Raw genomic sequence first — 22,608 nt, 5'->3', positions numbered from 1 at the left:
GGGGCAATCTTCACAATGGATTCAGCTGGTAGTCGGATCCCTCCTACACATAACAGCAAGTGTTTGACATAAATCCACAGGTCAGCAATACTTGGTCACTGAACTAGGACGAGCAGAACGTTTAAATCATTCTGGGTGTACCTTAGGCAGACACTGCTGACGGCACTTCCAAGCTTGTAAAGTTTATCTTGAACATGCAGTGGCCCTCAGTAGTACTGCCAGGCAAGGGATTTCTGGAAGTTATCCATAGGCCCAGACCTGAAAGTTCTCTGAAACAAAGACCAGTTAGTTGACCTTCATCGACACCCAGAGTTTCCCCGAGAATGTCATCTCATTTTTCCTCCACTATCCCTCTATAGAACGACTGCATTGCCCACCTGATAATAATAATAGTATATATGACAGGATGTTGATAAATTCCTGGCTCTAAAGGTATTGTAAAAAAGCCTGGTTGGAGACCCAACCATCCTAGTTCTTTTTACAGGGCCTAGAAAAACTGAAGGGCTGCTGTGTGTGAATCTGGGAGGGGAATATGTTGAATAAAATCATAATTTTACCCAAAGCCAGGATCTTTTCAGCACCCATCAAATATATATATATATATGTGTGTGTGTGTGTGAGATGTAATGGTATTGATGGCATTAATGATGGTGTTCTTATTGTTGGTGGTGATGATCATGGTTTTAAGTGGTGGAGTTGTAGTGGTGGTAGTGGTATTAGCATGGTGATTGGTGTTGGTGTTTTGGGCCATAGCAGTACTGTTGCTATTGACATTAGCAGTGGTGGTCATCTTGGGGTAGGTGGTGATGCTGTTGTTGTTGTTGGAGGGGGGATCGTGGTGGTGGTGGCGGTGGTGGTTGTGGTGGTAGTGGTGGTGGTGGTGGTGGTAGTGGTAGTGGTGGTGGTGTTAGTGGTGGTAGTGGTGGTGGTAGTGGTGGTGGGGGTCTTGGTCGTTGCGTTAGAATGTCTGACCTTGAAGATCTGATGCAATTTGTCTGGGATGGCATGGAATGTAGGGGAGCAGGACAGCAGAAAGGTTTTAAGGTTAGGTTTAGGGTTTAGGGTCTGGAAACGAAATGAAGGAGAGACAGATTGGGGTGCGAGAGAGTGATTAGAGCTAGGGGAAAAAATTGCTGAGGGGAAGAATACCACAAGGCAATAACAAAGAAAGAAAGAAAGGAAAATTGTGAGGAAAGAAAGAAAGAAACAGAAAGAAAAAAAAGGAAGAAAGAAAGAAAGAAAGAAAGGAAGGAAGAGGAAGGAAAAATAAATGATGGAATGAAAAATGAAAGGAAGAAAGAAAAGAATGAAAGAACAAGAGAAAGAAAGAATGAAACAATAAATGTAAGAGAGAAAGAGGGAAATAAAGAATGAAGAATGGATGAACGAAAGAAAATGAAAGAGGAGGAAGGGAAGAAGTACAAGAATGATAACGATAAGGGGAGACGAGGAGGACAGGAAGAAGAATAAGAAGGATAAGAAGAAGAAAAATAAAGATGAGAAGTGAAAGAAGAATTGGAAGAAGGAGAAGAAGAAAAAAAGAGGAATTGAAAGAAAAGTTGGAAGAAGAACTGAAAGAAGAAGAATTGGAAGAAGAAAAAGAAGAATAGAAGAAGAAGAAGAAGAAGAAGAAAATGAAGAATTGGAACAAGAAGAAGAATTGTAAGAAGAAGAAAAATTGGAAGGAATAGGAAGATGGATGTGGACGAAAAGAAGAAGAAGAAGAATTTGGAGGAAGGGGAAGAAATGTCAGAATGATAAGACAGAATGTAAACAGATCATGAAGACAAATGATTCACTTTAGCAATTTCAGTGAATGGCACACAGTGAAGAGAGATTCCCTCGCCGCATGGAATCAGAAAATGCAATAATGTTCCACGGACTGACCAGCAGGGGAAATAAAGCCAGTCTTTAATGCAAGCTGACCATTTATTAGCGATGTAAGCTTTAATAGGAATACTATCATGGGGGTATAGTTAATGCTTCGTATGCAACTCCCTGTCCAATTTATATACACATATATTTATCACCGAAAGATCCTAGTTGAGTTTGAAACCATTAACTTCTCAATAACATGTGAAATTGTCTTCTATTGTCTGACTTCTGTCATGTCACCCATCTTTAATATTTCGCCTTCCATTATATTTTCTATATCTGATGGTTTGCTATCTTCTGTCTTCCGTTTTGCTTTCCTTCTTTTCTTTTCGCTTTCCGTCTTGTTCACAAATGCAGGCATTGCTTGGCTGTGTGGTTAAGAACCTCGTTTTTGCAGCCTCATGTTTTCGGGTTCAATCCCAATGATGTGACACCTTGGGCCAGCTGTTTCTGCTATAAGATGCCATGGACTCATAGTTGAGTAACTGAATAATACTCAAGCTGACCAAAGTCTTGTGAGTTGATTTGGCAGATGGTAACTGAAAGAAGCCCATTGTATGTATGTATATATATATATATATATATATATATATATATATATAATCATTCAATATTAACAGTTTTGTATTAGAAAACCAGGAATTTATACAAGGCTGTAAAAGAGGTGCTCAAACTAGTTGAGACATAGGTACAAAGTTAATTGCAGAATAAAACCGTTAGGTCATCGACTCATACACCTAGACAAAGGTCTCAGTCACTTCTCACTTGTCATTTATAACACCTACCACTTGGCTTGATAGGTGTTATACTGGGTTGTCCGGAAAGTCTGTGCCGATTTATAGTAGCTTACCTTTCGACTTATTTGCCATGAAACCACCTCAATTCTGGGAAGAAGTTATTTTCAAGTTAAAGGAAAGATGGAGACGCATTGTGCAAGAAAATGGTTTCATATTTGGCTGATTAAAAATGTAATGGCAAGTATTTATTGACCTTTTTCTTTCCTTTAAAAATTGGCACAAACTTTCCGGACAACCCAATAGCTTCATCAGAGCTTCAAACATCAAGTGCACTTAGATAATCTTCTAGATATTTTTTCTTTGCATTCTGTCTTCTGAGCTTTCTTCTGATATACATACTTAGATCTTTATATTCTCCTCCAATGTCCCCTCTTTTTTAGCAGGACACCTCTTTCTGCCCCTCTGTCTCTCTGTCACACTCTAACCTTTCCTCATCTGGCACAAGATCATATTCTCCAATGCTCTCTCGCCTCTCAAAATTCCTTGTCTTGCAAGTTACCTGGTGACTCTGCCGGTGCTGGTGCCACATAAAAAGCATCCAGTCCACTCTGCGAAGTGGTTGGCATTTGGAAAGGCATCCAGCTGTAAAAACCTTTCTGAAACTGACAAACTGACCTCACCTATGCTGGTGCCACATAAAAAGCATCCAGTCACTCTGTGAAGTGGTTGGCATTTGGAAAGGCATCCAGCTGTAAAAACCTTTCCAAAACTGACCTCACCTGTGCTGGTGCCATGTAAAAAGCATCCAGTCCACACTTTGAAGTGGTTGGCATTTGGAAAGGCATCCAGCTGTAAAAACCTTTCCAAAACTGACCTCACCTTATGCTGGTGCCATGTAAAAATATTCAGTCCACTCTGCAGAGTGGTTAGTGTTAGGAATGGCATCCAGCTGCAAAATCCCTGCCAAAACAGACACAGTAGCCTGGGGTAATCTTCAACCTTGCCACCTCCTGTCAAACCATCCAACCCATACCAGCATGGAAAGCAGACATTAAACGATGATGATGATGATGACTGCTTCATTTAATTTAATTGGTCTTCTACATTATATAGTCTTCCCTTCTCTTCTGTCTTGTGCTTCTACCATATTCGTATGCTCAAACACCGTCCCAGTTTATATAAATATATAATAAACGCATAATATCTAATACATCACATCATTGGGATTGTTTTCGCAATAGCTCAGTTGGTAGAGCGGAGGACTGTAGTCTGATTTTATAGGCACAGGAGTGGCTGTGTGGTAAGTAGCTTGCTTACCAACCACATGGTCCCAGGTTCAGTCCCACTGCGTGGCATCTTGGGCAAGTGTCTTCTACTATAGCCTCAGGCCGACCAAACCCTTGTGAGTGGATTTGGAAGACGGAAACTGAAAGAAGCTCGTCATATATATGTATATATATATATATATATATATATATATATATATATATATGTGTGTGTGTGTGTGTGCTTGTGTGTCTGTGTTTGTCCCCCTAGCATTGCTTGGCAACCGATGCTGGTGTATTCATGTCCCCGTAACTTAGCTGTTCGGCAAAAGAAGCTGATAGAATAAATACTAGGCATACAAAGAATATGTCCTGGGGTCAATTTGCTCGACTAAAGGCGGTGCTCCAGCATGGCCACAGTCAAATGACTGAAACAAGTAAAAGAGTAAAAGAGAAAAGAGATATAAATAAGATATAAATAACCCTGTCCCTCTATCATACTCCAACCTCTCGCCTGGCACACAGCCACTCCTCTTGGTTCCTCTCCCACTCTTAGCTGAGATGTATTTGTTTTGCAAGGCACTTGGTGACCCCACGGGTGCTGGTGTCATGTAAAAAGCATCCATGCTAGCTCCATGTGAAAAGCACTTGTGCTGGCGTCACATAAGTAGCATCTGTGTTAGTGTCACATAAAAAGTACTTGTGGTGGTGCTACATAATAGGCATCCATACTGGTGCCACATGAAAAGCAACCAGTACACTCTATAAAGGGGCTGGCGTTAGAAAGAACATTCCAGCCATAGAAGCCATGCCTTAAAAGACAATGGCAGCTGGTGCAGCCCTCCAATATGCCAGCCCCTGTCAGACCATCCAACCCATGCCAGCATGGAAAACAGGCTTTGAATGATAATGGTGAAGATGATGATGATGATGGTGGTGGTATTTATCGACAAAAGCAGCTAGTTGAGCTTCAGATATAAGTTTTAATAACAACATTATCAACGAAATATTTTTACACTTCCTCCATTAAGCTTCCTCTTACAAATATATTTATAAATGAAAGAAGTTAGTTGAGTTAGGACAAGTTTTCCATTGTCTAAACCTGATTTTCTGTCTCCAATTTTTCCTTATGTCATCTGCAAACCTCTCTCATCTATCGTCTGCTTCCTGCATTCTATCTTATCTTCCATCTGCAGTTTCAATCTCTGCTGTCCCCCATCGCTATTTCTTTCATCTATCTTTAGTCTCTGCTCTTCAATCTCCTACAATTTTCTTTTGTGTATCTCATTCTTCTATTTCTAAGAAACACGTATCGCCCTCTAAATCATTTCTAATCTTACATAAAAATCATCATTTTATTAACCACGTAAGTTTTAATAACGATGTCATAAATGAAATATATTAATGCCTTCTCCATCATCTATCAGGATATCTTTTTTTTATATCTTACTTGTTTCAGTTGCGAGGATGTGGCCATGCTAGAGCACCACCTTGCTGAATTTTTAGTTGAATGAATTGACACCAAGACTAATTTTCAAAGACTGGCACTTATTCTATCAGTCACTTTTTGCTGAATTGCTAAGTTGTAGGAATATAAACACACCAACATCAGTTGTCAAGTGGTGGGAGGAGGGGACAAAACACACAGACACACACACACAACCAAGAATCCACAAGTCAGAAAAGATATGCACTCATATACCTGTTATTAGATTCGGAATAGCAATCAACATATACAGTATTATATAGCCATTACAACCATTCTTACCAATCATTCACCATATTCCATTCCATAATTGCCATCTCTGAAGAGCACAGGATTACAGCATGAGATCTTTGCTGTTTCACATGATTGGCCAAATAACCTACCAATCAGCATCAAGCCATCATGTGATCCAACTTCCGAGAACCTTTTCATTAAGCACTATTTAAAGGCGGCTTTTTGGCGGCAACTGCAGAATGTTGAAGCAGCTACTTTAATGTTTCCATTCTCATATCATTCACCAACAGTTCTGGACAGAAGATAGAGATTTTGCAGTCAGGAATATTATGGGATTATTTTTCCAGTTGTGATGGTCAGTCACAGATTGACACGTAGCAGCTAGTTTGTTGCATCTCCTGATGTGTAACTTTCACTTTCATTTTTCATCCTGAGACCAAAAAAAAAAAAAGACTAGATGCAGTTATAGCAGTTGATTTCATTTTCATTTCTGATTTCATGCAAATCTGAGTTTACCATGGGTTCAGACCTCAATTTCAACCAATTAGAGCTACGTTTAGTTCACACAATAAGTTCTAGAAAGTTCTTTCAGCAATGCCTATAAAAATAGCCGTTTTGAATGTAAAAAGCAGAGAATTCAGACATTGTTATGATCCTCAATAAATTCTGTTCTCATTGCTGTTTACACAGCTTCATACTCCAACCAGCGCAATTTTCCTAATAGCTGTTTTCACAGCTTCATACTCCAACCTGTGCAATTTTCCTAATAGCTGTTTTCACAGCTCTATATACCAATTTGGAGATGATGAAGAATGAATACAGCCAAAACTTTTTGCAGCAATGTGCAAACCAGTTTTATCATTAATCATCTGTGAAAACATTTCAGCTCCTGTAAAATATGGTGTTCATACAAATTTGATCTTGTTTGTTTTTCATGAAGCTTTGTTAAAAAAAATCTAGCTATAAATGTTGAACTTAAATTGCCACCAAGTCTTGTCACAACTACGATACACATTAAAATTAAGCTTCCATTAATTGCTCATGATTGTTGTTAATCATTTTTACATGCAGTCCTAGAAAGACATTTTCATTTTCCATCAACGTAATTTCACAGGCACAACAACAAACCCCAACACAGTCATCTGTTGCTTATCTTCTGCATTCTGTCTTATATTTCAATCATTTCTAATTTACATTATTTACATTATTTACATTTGATGGATATTTGTCCTCATCTTGTTTGTTGTTAACACAACGTTTCAGCTGATATACCCTCCAGCCTTCGTCAGGTGTCTTGGGGAAAGTTCTCATTCCTAACGATGTTACTATTATTATTATTATTATTATTATTATTATTACTATTATTAATCAGGTCGCTGCTGTGAATCGAACTCGGAATCTTGGGGTTAGTAGCCCGCGCTCTTAACCACTACGCCATTTGTTGTCTTTCATCATTATTTCTATCATCTCTCTTCTGTTCAGTATAAATTTTTATCCATTCCTGCCATCATAGTGGATAAGAATCTCTTATCCACTATGTTTCATCATGAATCTTTTACAATCACTATTTTATTAGCTAAGTTAAGTTTTAAGGACAATACCACCAAGGGAAATATTTGTACAATTTTAACTCTAACCCCTTCCAATTTATATACACATATATTTACCAACAAAAGCTTCTAGTTGAGTTTCAAACCATTAAATTCGCAATAACATGTGAAATTGTCTTCTATTGTCTGACTTCCATTAATCTTTAATATTTTCTCTTCCATTACTTTCTCTGTTGTCTGCTTTCTCCTGTCTTCTTCATCTCTCTACATTCTGTCTTCTTCTCGTTTCTGACACTACATCTTCTCTATTTTCTACAGTTTACAATTCTGTTCACTTGTGTCAGTCGTTATGTATTATTTTTATTCAGTTTTGTTCATCTTACTTTAATCCTCCATCTTAAATATTCTCTCCTCCATTTACCTTCTGCTTCTATCATCTGCTTTCTCTTGTCTTCTTTGACTCCCTACATGCTGTCTTCTCCATCTTTTCTCTCCAAACATTATTATATCTTCTCTACTTTCTATTCTGTTCATTTATGTCGGACATCGTTTATTAGTTTTCTTTAGTTAGGCTTAACTTACTACAACCTTCCAGCTTAAATATTTTCTCTTCTGGTTATCTTCTGCTTCTATTGTCTGCTTCCTCCAGTCTTTTATATTCTTCTATCTTAATTAGCATCTCATTATTTTTTCTCTAATCTCCCTCTTCTCTTTCATCATAAATTTTCCTAACTTTTTCATTCTCTTTTTTTTTTATCTTTTTCTCCCTGTCTCTCTTCTCTCTGCCATATTCTATACTTTACCATCTTCTATTTTCTACTTTGCATATTCTAATACCAATATTTCATTAACTACAAAACTTTTAATAATGCTGTGTCTTGGGAAGGTCATTACACCAATACTAACAACAGATGCGCAGATTCAATTTCACTTCTTTATTATTAGTCAGTTGATTAAATATCTGACCAACTAATTTAATGTTTGTTTAATGTGCTGAGGTCGTTCAAAAGGCCATAAACAGCAGTAAAACAACATTGATTAACAAACAACCGACTGATTGTTTAACCAGCGCATTTAACAAACAATTGATTAGTTAGTTGGTCAGATATTTAACCAACTAACTATCAATAAAGAAGGGGAATTGAACCAGTGCATGCATTATTAATATTGGCATAATGATACTCCCAAGACGACGACGACAACCCTATTTTCATCGGAGCATTGGGTTCAATACCACCCAATCTGAAAAACACATCTGAAAACCTTAGAGAAACCCTACAATCTAGATGCATTGTAAAAGTCAGCATTACTTGGAACTGCACGCATATTGCGTAATGTACTGTCTGTCTGAGGTCCTTGTTGGGACTTGACAAATAGTACAAACCCCCAGTAGACACAATATCTTCAATCAGCAACCTCATGATATTGAATACTGTACGTCATCTATAATAATAATAATAATCATCATCATCATTGTTTAATGTCCGTTTTCTATGCTGGCATGGGTTGGACAGTTTGACTGCGGTCTGGAAAGCCAGTGGCTGTACCAGGCTCCAATCTGATCTGGCAACGTTTTTACAGCTGGATGCTCTTCCTAGCACCAACCACTCCAAAAATGTAGTGGGTACTTTTTACATGCTACAGGCACAGGAGCCAGTCAGTCAGGTGGCCCTGACATTGTTCACATTCAGATAGTGCTTTTTATGTGCCACCAGCATGGGAGCCAGCATGGGGACACTGGCATCGGCCACGTTCCAATGGTGCTGTTTGTGTGCTGCCAGCACAGGAACCAGTCAGGCGGCCCTCAAATTTTGGCAAAAAAAAACATCAGCAATTTCAGGGAAAGGGGATTTGTTGATTACATCAACCCCAATGCTCAACTGGTGCTTATTTTATCAACCCCCAAAGGACAAAAGATAAAGTCAACTTCAACAAAATTTAAACTTCAGACATAAAAACAAACAAAATGCCATTAAGCATTTCGCCCAACGTTCTAACAATTCTATCAGCTCACCACCTTAACTTTCACTAATATTATTTTTGCCTTCGGTCACCTGTTATTTACACCTGTCTGTTGCCTGTCTTCAGGATTCTGTATTCCGTCTTGTTGTCTTTTGTCATTATTTCCGTCGTTTCTCACTTGTCTTATGCAATTTCCTTCAGTCCTTGCCATGTCTTTTATATTTAAGAATCACTCATCCATTATCATTCATCGTGAATCTTATAAAATCACTCTTGATTTAGCTGTCTCTGATATATTACTTGTTTCACTCATTTGACTGTGGCCAAGCTGGGGCACCACCTTGAAGGGTTTTAGACAAACATATTGACCCAAACACTGATTTTCTCTCAAGTCTGGTACTTATTCTATCTTTAATATTTTATTTTTTAAAAAAAACCATTTTCCTAAAAGTTACGAGGGAAAAGCTCGTATTTTGTAAATTTTCTGAAGATTTTTCCAACAAATTTCTTAATAATCAAAATATATGCCGTTTGAAAGGTCGTTCTATAAAATTTCATTGAAAAAGAAACCCATTTTCCTAAAATTTATGAAGAAAAAGCTCGGATTTTGTGAATTTTCCGAAGTTGTCTGCCTACCCCCTTGAGAAAGATTTTCCCCATAAATTACTTCATAATCGTAATGTTTGCCATTTGAAAGGTATTTCTATAAAATTTCATTGAAAAAAAAACCCATTTTCCTAAAAGTTACGAGGGAAAAGCTCGGATTTTGTGAATTTTCCGAAGTCCCCTCCATACCAGCTTGGAAAAGATTTTCCCCACAAATTTCTTTATAATCATAATGTATACCGTTTGAAAGATATTTCTATAAAATTTCATTGAAAAAGAAACCCCTTTTCCTTAAATTTATGATGAAAAAGCTCGGTTCTTGTGAATTTTCTGAAGTCCTTTCCTCACCCGTTTGGAAAAGATTTTCCCAAGGTATTTCATTGAAAAAAAAAAAAAAAACATTTTCCTAAAAGTTTTCTGGGAGAGACTCGGATGTAAACATTAACCAAATCGAAAAATAAGGATAACTCTTAAGAAATATTTTGAAGTGCTTTTAGAGGTATAATGTTATGAAAGACACAGGGTGTTGTAAGTTAATCACTAAATTATATACCAGAACGAAGTAGAATCAATGTTAATGTTGTAGCAAACTCAATAGAGGCGGAGAGAGAGCGTAAGTTCGTTTGCCCGGACATGAGAAATTAGTGATTTCTCATTGGTTAAAAATTACTGCCCATATACGAATTATGAACTTCGTTGAAGAAATCTTTCACGGGGTTACGGTTCTGTGATTCGTGTATGAGTAGTTATAAAAACCCTGATTTTCGGCCAAATCTCCAGTGTTCGTTGGATTTTACTCAAGTCCGCGACACTCACCCTTTTGAGTATAGGCAAATATATATGCCATGTTCAATACTTAAATCCGACAATATTGAATTGTCGTGAAACCTTATTAGTTAGAATGAGAAACTAGTTAATGATAAATTTAAGTCGTAAATTCTCTACGATGAAATGCTTTGTTTCTAAATTTCTATAAATGTAAAAATATGTATATAATAAATTAATGTAGAAACTTAATTCCTTTTACTTCTCGTTTCTTTCAACTTGTTGAATTTATTTCTGTATATTAATGAAACTGTATCTTTTTATGTGTAACGGTCACAAAAATATAATCTATATCTTCAACATACATGCACGTAATAAACGCTCATCCAGGGTCTTGTCATGTATACATCATAACATTTACGCAGCCTAAACTGAACTAAGAGTTATGCTTAGTGATAAATACTTATAATTAAGTTATAAGTAACGAAATTATCATTATAGCTTTTAATTAATAAACAATAATATTCGTTATAACTTACGAATGAAAACATTATAAATAAAGATATAGTCTATCTCACATTTCAACGACCTGTTGTTGTGATAAACAACCAACATATAAAAACTGGTGTCCGACCTGTTAGAAACACATAAAATAAGTTAATCGCTAAATTATTTACCAGAAGCGAAGTATAATCAATGTTAATATAAACCAGGTGGAAAAAAAAACGAAAATATAACCTTGCAAAGTATTCTGTCATAAAATCATGGGACCAATGGTAGTCAAAAAGACCAAAAATTGAATATATTTTAAAGTCTTTGATGTATAGACCAACCCTTAAACGAACTTTTCCGTAATATTGTTAACGTAGCGAAATATTTTCAAGTATTAACGTCATGAGCAGAACGAGAAATAGTACAAAAGTCAAATGTTAAACTTAACATAGAAATAGTTTAGGAATTGTTAGTTGTGAAATAAGCAAAAGAAATAATCTCAAGGAAACGTACCTTTTGTTTCAAGTGCAAAGACTGAAAATAAATCCGAGTGAAAACAAAAGTTTTACCACAATTAACAACTTACTGAAACAACGCCTTACGTTTGTAAACAGGAATGCAATAAAAACGAAAGTAATCTTCAAGTTTAGAGGGGTAAAAAAGTAAATAAAAATATACAAGGGAAATAACTTAACGTCTTACTAGTATTATCCGTACTAATCTGAAAAGTGTTTTTTTTTCAACTGTTTATAAATAAATCACACACGTGATTGAATATCATAGTACTGGCAGAATCCAACCCCAAAAGAAAAAAAAACATTCGTTTATTTTTTGGCTGCCATTTCTGAAGTTTATAATGTTGAGTAGGTGAATTTCTAGAGCTGCATGCTGACCCTCACTCTGCAAACCATTTCGTTTCCGTTTTGGAAAAGGAAAAAAACATTTAAAACTTTTATAAGAAAAAATCCGTCGCATGGTATTTTAGAAAAAAAAAAAAAAACGTGTGTGATTTATTTATAAACAGCTAAAAAAACAACAACACACATTTCAGAGTGGTACGGATAATACTAGCAAGACGTTAAGTTATTTCCCTTGTATATTTTTATTTACTTTTTTTACCTCCCTAAACTTGAAGATTACCATAATGAAATACACTAAGTGTGATAATGCTTTTTGTTTTTCATAACTGTTACCCACGTTTGTGGAGGCCCAATGGCCCAGTGGTTAGGGCAGCGGACTCGCGGTCATAGGATCGCGGTTTCGATTCCCAGACCGGGCGTTGTGAGTGTTTATTGCGCGAAAACTCCTAAAACTCCACGAGGCTCCGGCAGGGGATGGTGGCAAACCCTGCTGTACTCTTCCACCACAACTTTCTCTCACTCTTACTTCCTGTTTCTGTTGTGCCTGTAATTCAAAGGGTCAGCCTTGTCACACTGTGTCACGCTGAATATCCCCGAGAACTACGTTAAGGGTACACGCGTCTGTGGAGTGCTCAGCCACTTGCACGTTAATTTCACGAGCAGGCTGTTCCGTTGATCGGATCAACTGGAACCCTCGACGTCGTAAGCGACGGAGTGCCAATAACCCACGTTTGAACTACCCTGCATTATTTTCTACAATTTAGGTGAATAATGCACATTTTTTAGCGCCAGTCAAAGTTATTATCAACTTTTAAAAAAAGATACATTTATTATTATACTTGCTATAAAAAACGATTATATAAGAAAAAAATTGTAAACTGACCGCCCTAACGTGACCAATCAATGTAAAAAAAACCTTTTGAAGATTTGCCTAAGAAAACGGTTATTCCCAGCAATAAAAAATGTCTTGTTTTCATGCCTATTTACTGCAGCATTTTCGTGCAATCTTTGAGTGCACTCAACAGCTGATTGAGTAAAGCTCACATGTGAGTACAACTCATCTCACTTCTCGCACTGCTCAACAGGCACCAATATCGATTTTCGAAAGAAATAAGTAGATGGGATCCTTGCTGGGTGGCAGACGAAGCTATGTATAAAATTTCAACGAAATCGAATGAAAGGTTCAGAAGATAATTGTGGTCGTATGGAATTGTCCGCACACACACACACAAACATACACACAGAAAACTTCAGCTTTATATATATATATATATATATATATATATATATATACACACACACAACAAGTTTCTTTCTGTCTTTGTCCCCCAAATCCACTCACAAGGCTTTGGTCTGCCCAAGGTTACAGCAGAAGACACTTGTCCAAGGTTCCACTCAGTGGGACTGAACCTGGGGCCATGTGGTTGGGAATTTTTCTGTCAGTTGAAAATAGATTGTGAATGTGTATCATATACAATGCATGTACACAGAGAAATATGTCCAGTATATTATATGTGATACACTAGAAAAACAAAAGGATTACGGGAGAGTTAGCAGTTATTTCTAGCACACTAAACTATCATGTAAAGGCCTCCTTCATTGGCTCATACATAAATTAGTAGAATGTGGTTTAACCCATTGCTTGTCCAAAGCATTTTCATAAGTTTATCCTTAGCGTCCATGCTTATTTTCAGAATTTTAGTTAGCCCTTGTTTAATTCATTCTGAATAATATAAAGCTTTCCTTTCATAAGTCGCAAGTCACTCAAGTGATTGAAAAAAGATTGGGAATGTGCATCGTATATGATGCTTGGATATCAAGGAAATATGTCTTGTGTATCCTATGGGATTATTAGGACAGACAAAGTTAAATCTACCCCAGTATTTCACTGAGGTAGATTCACTGGGGTACTTTATTTCATCAATGCCAGAAAGATGAAAGGTAATTTTGGTTCTAATCTTCTCGTATAATTCCATTGATATCGAGGATGTTTTATAGCAGAGATAACCCTTTGCTTGTCCAAAGCATTTTCATAAGTTTATCCTCAACATCCATGCTTGTTTTCAAACTTTTAGTTGGCCTTTGTTTAATTCATTCTGAGTAATTAATATAAAGCTTTCCTTTCATAAGTTTCAAGTTTCTCTATTGGTTGAAAAGAAATTAGGAACATCTATCATATATGATCAATGAACGTCAAAGCAATATGTTCTGTATATTGTTTGTGATACACAAGACAGACAAAGGATTAAATCATCATCCTCCTCCTCATCATCATCATCGTTTAACGTCTGCTTTCCATGCTAGCATGGGTTGGATGGTTTGACTGAGGACTGGCGAACCAGATGGCTGCACCAGGCTCCAATCTGATTTGGCAAAGTTTCTACAGTTGGATGCCCTTCCTAACGCCAACCACTCCGAGAGTGTAATGGGTGCTTTTACATGCCACCGGCACAAGGGCCAGTCAGGGGGTACTAGCAACGGACACGCTCAAATGGTGTTTTTTACGTGCCACCTGCACAGGAGCCAGTCCAGCGGCACTGGCAATGACCTTGCTCGAATGTTTTTTCATGTGCCAGTAAGGCGACGCTGGTAATGATCATGCTCAAATGGTGCTTTTTACGTGCCCCTGCACAGAAGCCAGACAGCTGCTCTCTACCCCAGAATTTCACTGGTACTTTATTTTATTAACCCCAGAAAAATGAAAGATAATGTTAATCTTAGTCTTCTATAATAATAAATGCGAAATTCTGTCTGTCCGGGACCCTTGCATCTCAGTCTACATTTGCTTTCCATAGACACATTATACCTTTTTGGAATCAGAATGACTGTGGGGATGGAAAATCTGCCCTTCATTTGATTCTTGGACTTCCAGCATCGGGGGTCAGGTCTGGATGAGGATTTGTTATATGCTAACAGTTGAAAATTCAAATTTTAAAAAAAGACTCCAAAAATCTGTGAACTTACAAGTTTTTCATTCAGCACAATGAACAAACTGCTAAGTGCTATTTTTCCTGTTGCTACATTCTGAATTCAAATTTGACCGAGGTCAACTTTGCATTTCATCCTTTCAGGATCGATAAATTAAGTACCAGTGAAACACTGGGGTCGATGTAATTGACTAGTCTTAGTCCCCTCCCCCAAAATTACAGGCCTTGTGCCTTTAATAGAAAAGATTATTATTGCTCTCTTTAATTTTGGGCCACAGGCCCAATTAGCCCTCCACAGGAGCTAGCTTAAAAGTCTGCATAGAGTGTGGCTTTTAAGGTAGTCTATTATAATTTCATTGACATCAAGGATGTTTTATAGCAAAAATAACCCTTTACATGCCCAAAGATTTTCATATGGCTGTCCTTAGCACCCATGCTTGTTTTCAGGTATTTAGTGAATCTTTGTCTCATGTGCTCAGAGTAAAATGTAAAGATTTCCTTTCATAAGTCCCACCCTAAAGGCTGAAATAAATTGGTAATGTGTATTATATATAATGCATGATTGGCAGGTAAATATGCCCTGTGAATCACATGTGAGACAAGGTGGGTAAAAGGTTAAAAATGGAAGACAGAAAAGACGATTGTAGAAGGCAGAAAAGAGAAACACGACAATGGAGACCAAGAGATGGAGGACTGACAAAGAAAAACATGGCAGGCAACAAAAGGTAAAATAATGTTGTTAAAAATGGGTGAAAAAGAGAAAAAATAGAAGATTATTAAAGAGAGATAGATTGACAGATGTCTGAAGATGTAGACAAAGTAGATATGTCAAGAGATATACAGTATAATATTGTGAATTAATAGTTTCAAACTCAACTAGTCGTTGTCTTTGTTAAAGATATGTATTATAGGAGAGAGATGTAGAAGTTTTGAAAATATTTCCTCGATAAGATCATCATTAAAAGTTTTATAGTTAATAAAATATAGTGATTAGAATACAGAAAGCAGAAAATAAAAGATGGCAAATGATAGAAAATGGCAGAGAGAAGAGAGACAGGAAGAAACAGGTAGCAGAAGATTGAAGAAAATTTGAAGATTTATGATGGAAAAGAAGAGGGAGATTAGAAAAAAAAGGAAGAGAGATGTTAATTTAGAGAGAAGAGTATAAAAGAATGTAGAAGAGAGAAAGAGGAGCCGACAGAAGCAGAAGGTAACTGGAAGAGAAAAAATTTATGATGGAAGATTGGAGTAAGATGAATAAAATTGGGAAAAAAATAACTTATGAAGACCGACATAAGTGAACGGGAATTGTAAACTGTAGAAAATAGAGAAGAAATGAGCAGAAGACAAAGAAGACAGAATGTAGGGAAGTGAAGAAAACGGGAAAAAGCAGACAATTGAAGCAGAAGGTAAATGGAAGAGAAAATATTTATGATGGATGATTGAAGTAAGATGAACAAAACTCAATAAAAATAACAGATGGTGACTGACACAAGTGAACAGAATTGTAAACTAGAAAATAGAGAAGGTGTAATGTCAGGAACGAGAATAAGACAGAATGTAGGGAGATGAAGGAGACAGGAGAAAGCAGATGATAGAAGCAGAAGGTAAATGGAAGAGAGAATACTTAAGATGGAGGATTAAAGTAAGATGAACAAAACTGAAGGAAAATAACCCTTTTGGACAAAAGAAGTTGAAGGGTAAGGGTTTTGAAACCCAATATCTACATGTATAGCTTTCTCATCTGCTTTGAGATCCAATATTCAGAAAAAGATCTTGTGCTGGTGTTATGTTAAAAGCACCCAGGACATACGCTATGTAAAGTGGTTGGGTTTATGAAGGACATCCAGTCATAGAGACTAGGCCAAGGCAGGTAGCTGGAGCCTGGTGCTCACCACTTCCTTTCAAAACATCCGATCCATGTCAGTATGGAAAACAGGCGTTAAATGATGGTAATAATGATGATCCTGATGACTAATACATATTTTATGAAATGCCGCTGAGCTTTTGCCCGGCGTGCTAACATTTCTGCCAGGTCACCGCCTTGCTTCTTTCAGTTTCTGTTTACCAAATTCACTCACAGAGCATTCGTGTCGCAGTGTGGGATTGAACCCGAAGCCACGTGGTTGCAAAGCAGGCTTCTTAACCTCACAGCCCTGTCTACACTTATAGAAATTATTGTCATTAAAAGCTACAGAGGTAATAAAATGAATGCAGTTTAAAAAGAAAAACAGTGGCAAGTGGGGAGATGGAATTTAGGAGAAACAAGAAGATCGTTAAATACACAAAGTAGAAGAAGACAGAGAATGCTATAAAGAAAATATCAGCATAAAAATTGCAGAATGGAGACGGCAGAAGACATGACACAGGAACAAGACTAGAGCCGGAACGGAGAAGCAGAAGATTGCTGACAGACACAGCTGACAGAAGAAAGAGAGAGAGGAATGGATAAGACAGACGACATAAGCAAGTTAAATGTGACTGGACAACAGGCAGAGCTGACAGTCGGCCCCAATAAAATTCTCGTGGAGACAATGAAGGAATCTCAAATCTGAAGGCTGTACAAGGATGGAGAAAATCTGGGGGAAAGAGACGTATTATAGAATATATAGACTGAGATGCTGGAAGTTGTTAGATATTGTATTGTAAGGTAAATGGTTTCAAAATTAGTTAATATCATTTCTCTCTCTCTCCCTCTCTCTCTCTCTATATATATATATATATATTTGTATATATAGTTATATATATGTATATACATATATATACATGTATATGTGTGTGTGTATATATATATATAATATATATATATATATATATATATATATATATATATATATATATATATTTATACATATATATATATATATAATACAAAGAATATATATGCATGTATACACACATATATGTACATACTTACATCTACATGTGTATATAGATGCATATCAGGGTACAGGACGTTAGAACAATGAACTACAGACAACGGAACGAACACATAGGAAAGCAGAAACCCACTTGGAATTATTCCTTCATCAGCTGCCTCTATTCTAACTCAATGTTTCGAAGATAAGGCAGAACGTACTGTAGAATAGTCTCTTCCTGAGTAGTAGATCAACATATATATATATATATATATATATATATATATATATATATATACACATGGGGACATAAACACACCAGCATCAGTTACCAAGCGATGGTGGGCAGGCAAACACAGACACAAAGACGCACACATAAATAGACACACACGCACATGCACCCCCCCACACACACACACATAGGACAGGCTTCTTTCCGCTTCTATCTCCCAAATCCACTCACAAGGCTTTGGTCAGCAGGAGCCTGTAGTAGAAGACACTTTCCCAAGGTGTTACACAGTAGGACTGAACCTGGAACCATGTGGTTGTGAAGCAAGCTTTGTCATTTATTTACGTAATTTTGTATATATATATATATATATATATATATATATATATATATATATATATATATACACACATATATATATATATGTGCGTGCGTATGTGTGTGTGTGTGGAGGCACAATGGCCCAGTGGTTAGGGCAGCGGACTCGCAGTCATAGGATCGCGGTTTCGATTCCCAGACCGGGCGTCGTGAGTGTTTATTGAGCGAAAACAGCTAAAGCTCCACGAGGCTCCGGCAGGGGATGGTGGCGAACCCTGCTGTACTCTTCCACCACAACTTTCTCTCACTCTTTCTTCCTGTTTCTGTTGTGCCTGTAATTCAAAGGGTCAGCCTCGTCACACTGTGTCACGCTGAATATCCCCGAGAACTACGATAAGGGTACACGTGTCTGTGGAATGCTCAGCCACTTGCACGTTAATTTCACGAGCAGGCTGTTCCGTTGATCGGATCAACTGGAACCCTCGACGTCGTAAGCGATGGAGTGCCAACAACAATATAAATATATATATATATATATATATATATATATATATATATATATACCGGAGTAAGCACATAAATGTGCAGCAAGGTGGAAAAAAGAGTACTCAAATACCAGAGGTAGAGTAATATGCTTTATTTAAAAGCAGCAGATATATAACAAAAGACTGATACTCGGAGTTTCACGTTCCTGGGAATGTGAAACTCTGAGTAACAGTGTATCTGGAACTACATTATCTAATGCAGGACTTCTCTATGGACCCCTCTGATTACTGTTTTATCCTGGTGAACCCTCATAAACATTGGATGTTTAAAAATTAGGGAAGATAAGCACCTCCACCACACATTAACTTGTGTCGGTTGAATTATGTAAAATGTTAGAGAAAGAAACCTAGATGTTTCTTGCAATACACACAGCTAAAGCAAAACTTTTTTAGGGGCCCTTAAAATACTATTGTGATCCCTAATTTACTATTTTGCTTGTGTGGTTCCCCTTTGATTACTGTTCTATTCTAGTGGACCCCCAAAGCCATTTGATGTTTAAAAACTTGTTTTAAAGGATGTTATTTATTTATATTTTTCCACATTAACTTGCATAGGTTGAACTCTGTAAAATGCTAGAGAAAGAAACCCAGCTGTTTCTTGCAATACATAGCAACACATAAAACTAAAGCAAAAGTTTTCAGGGGCCCTTAAAATACTACTATAGATCCCTAATTTACTATTTTGTGGCATGAATGCCCAAAAATCTTAAGTGGACCCTTAACCCATTACCTCCCATAATTCTATTAATTTTTTAATGAAATTTTGATTTCTAGCATAAAACAGCTTTAGAAACACACTGCAATGATCAAAATAACATTTTAAATAGAAAGAAGCGAGATATTGGGTGAAAAATTAGCAAACCTCATTTGAATATCAGAGAAATATACCTAGTAGATATAGCCAAAAGGTTAGATATGAGTAAATATTGACAGATAATTACGAAATTTGTAATTTTTAAGTGATCTCATATGAGATCACTGGTAGGTAATGGGTTAAAGACCATATGGAGTCTGGTTGAGAACCACAAAGATGTCTTCACAGCCTTTCTGCATTCATGAATTTCTTTATTCTTGGTAGAATGCTGACACACACGGCACTGATAGGTTTGTTTGCAAAATACACACTCTCTCACACACACACACACACACACACACACACACACACACACACATAAGATGGGCTTCTTTCAGTTTCTGTCTATTAAATCCACTCACAAGGCTTTCATCGGTCCAGGGCTATAATAGAAAACACCTGACCAGGGTGCCACTCAATGAGACTGAACCCAAACCCATGAGGCTGAAAAGCAAGCTTCCAAACTTCTCTTACATACATTCATTTACCAACTCTACCACGATGTTGAATCTCAAAGAATTTAAGTTACCAATATTTAAGATGTCATCCTCTTCATTTCATCTTCCTGCAAATATCAGTGTATATCTGTCTTTTTGCTCCCTTCCATCTTTATTCTAGACTCTTTCAGTCTAAGTAAATTCATGTTTTGTTTTTCATCAAATTTTATCATTTTTCTATCACACCATATTGTTTTCAGTTTTCACCTTCTTCCACCACTTCCCTCTCTTCTACTTCCAATTCTTCTTCTTCTTCTTTTTCTTTTTCTCATCATCATCATCATCATCGTTATCTTTCTTTTTCTACAGCTTTCTCTCATATCCACCTATCCACCCATCCATCCATCCATCCATCCGTCCATCCCACATTTTGTCTTCTGTCTTTAAGCGTCTCCGGTTCGTCTAAATTGTATCTTTTGTCATTTTAATACCATCATTCATAATAAAACACGTAAGTTTCCACAACAATAACACTGTAACTGTTATATTACTTCATCACCTCAACCTTACATATAACATTCACAACAGACGATGACCTACTTCGAAACAGCTTAATTCTCAATAATATCAGCATTGTCCTCCTTTGTCTCAACCTTCTGACTTCTGGGAAGCAATCAACATCTTTTTCATTCAGTTTTTCTCCGTCTTCATTCAATTTACGATCTCTAGTCTTCTTATTTGCTTATTTTCTAAATGAATTTCCATTGTGTCTTCTGCTATTTCTGTGTTTGTCGTCTGCTACCTCTACGTCTGGTCTGTCGTCTGCTGTCATCTGTAAGTCTACTTTATATGGCTTTTCTCAACCCTCTTCATTAACCACCATTTCCACTTCTCATTCTTCTTCTTTTTCATTTTCTTCTTCTTCTTCTTCTTCTAGTTCTTTTTCTTCTTCTTCTTCTTCCAATTTTTCTTCTTCTTCTTTTTCTTCCAATTCTTCTTCTTTTTCTTCTTCTTCTTCCAATTCTTCTTCTTCTTCTTTTTCCAATTCTTCTTCTTCTTCTTCTTTTTCTTCTTCTTCTTCCAATTCTCCTCCTCTTTCCACTTCTTCATTTTCATCTTCTTCTTCCGGTCCCCCCTCCTCCTCCTCCTCCTCCTCCTCCCAATCGTCTGCTTGTTTTCACTTTCTGCCCTTTTGCCTTCTATCTTCTGTCACCTGTCACTGTCTCTCACAATTTGTCATCATATCTTTTTTCACTCACGTTCTCCTCCATCTTTAAACATTTCTGTCATGTACCTTGTTGTAAAACACCATTCTTTTAGTATCCAAGTTATTCATAACAGCAACACCAATCATGTTATTTCTCTCCATAACTTCTTTCTACATATATTTATCAATGACAGAAGCACTCAGATCTTTAGGAATAGTTGCAAATGCACCTAGAACTACAGGGATACATTTTACCCTCACTTTCCAAAGCCTCTGTAACTCAATGGCCAGGTCCTGCTACTTTGCTATTTTCTGTATAGTTTTCGTTTTAATTCTCTCATCATTTGGGGCAATAAAGTCAATTATCTGGCATTTTCTATCCTCTTTATCTACTACTGTGGAGGCGCAATGGCCCAGTGGTTAGAGCAGCGGACTCGTGGTCATAGGATCGCGGTTTCGATTCCCAGACCGGGCGTTGTGAGTGTTTATTGAGCGAAAACACCTAAAAGCTCCACGAGGCTCCAGCAAGGGACGGTGGTGAACCCTGCTGTACTCTTTCACCACAACTTTCTCTCACTCTTACTTCCTGTTTCTGTTGTGCCTGTAATTCAAAGGGTCAGCCTTGTCACACTGTGTGTCACGCTGAATATCCCCGAGAACTACATTAAGGGTACACGTATCTGTGGAGTGCTCAGCCGCTTGCACGTTAATTTCACGAGCAGGCTGTTCTGTTGATCGGATCAACTGGAACCCTCGACATCGTAAGCGACGGAGTGCCAACAACAACAACAACTACTAAATCAGGCCTTCTAGTTTCTATTACACTGTCAGTCTAAACGTTAAAGTCCCACAATGCCTTATATTTCTTACTTTCTAGTTAAATCCTAGCTTTCTACATAACTCCCAGTCGGATCTTTTTTAAAACGGGGGCCACATTTTTCATTAGATAACTAGTCCAGAAACCTTTTGCTAACACATCGTATATATATATCATCCCTAAATACAACAATATGATTGCACTGGTATGGACATGTGGTGAGAATGGATGAGGATAGCTGCGTGAAAAAGTGCCACACCCTAACAGTTGAGGGAACCCGTGGAAGAGGTAGGCCCAGGAAGACCTGGGCTGAGGTGGTGAGGCAAGACCTTCGTACATTGGGCCTCACCGAGGCGATGACTACTGACCGAGACCTTTGGAAATGTGCTGTGCGTGAGAAGACCCGGCAAGCCAAGTAAGATCGTTGCCAGTGCCCCTGGACTGGTTCTTGTGCGGGTGGCACATGAGATGCACCATTTTGAGCGTGGCCGTTGCCAGTACCGCCTGACTGGCTCCCGTAGGATTTTCGAGTGAGATCGTTGCCAGTGCCCCTGGACTGGCTTGTGCGGGTGGCACATAAAAGAC

General features: G+C 37.5%; 1 protein-coding gene across 6 annotated transcripts in view; it reads right to left on the bottom strand.

Annotated features, from left to right (window-relative positions):
• Positions 1-22,608, bottom strand: part of LOC106876278 (uncharacterized) — a 1,065,409-nt gene that overhangs the window by 714,002 nt on the left and 328,799 nt on the right. For 2 of the 6 annotated variants that reach the window (XR_016239069.1, XM_089345615.1), the window contains exon 1: positions 11,486-11,617. The exons of 3 other annotated variants lie outside the window; for them this stretch is intronic. The gene's annotated coding sequence lies outside the window, so the exon portion shown is untranslated. Of the gene's footprint in view, positions 1-11,485; positions 11,618-22,608 lie in introns of those variants that run through there. One more of the 6 variants, XR_016239068.1, reaches the window with a different exon arrangement.

The sequence above is a fragment of the Octopus bimaculoides genome, chromosome 29 (genome assembly GCF_046866305.1).
Source record: "Octopus bimaculoides isolate indiv1 chromosome 29, ASM4686630v1, whole genome shotgun sequence".
Lineage (NCBI taxonomy): Eukaryota > Metazoa > Mollusca > Cephalopoda > Octopoda > Octopodidae > Octopus > Octopus bimaculoides.
This window is presented reverse-complemented; position numbering and strand designations above follow the sequence as displayed.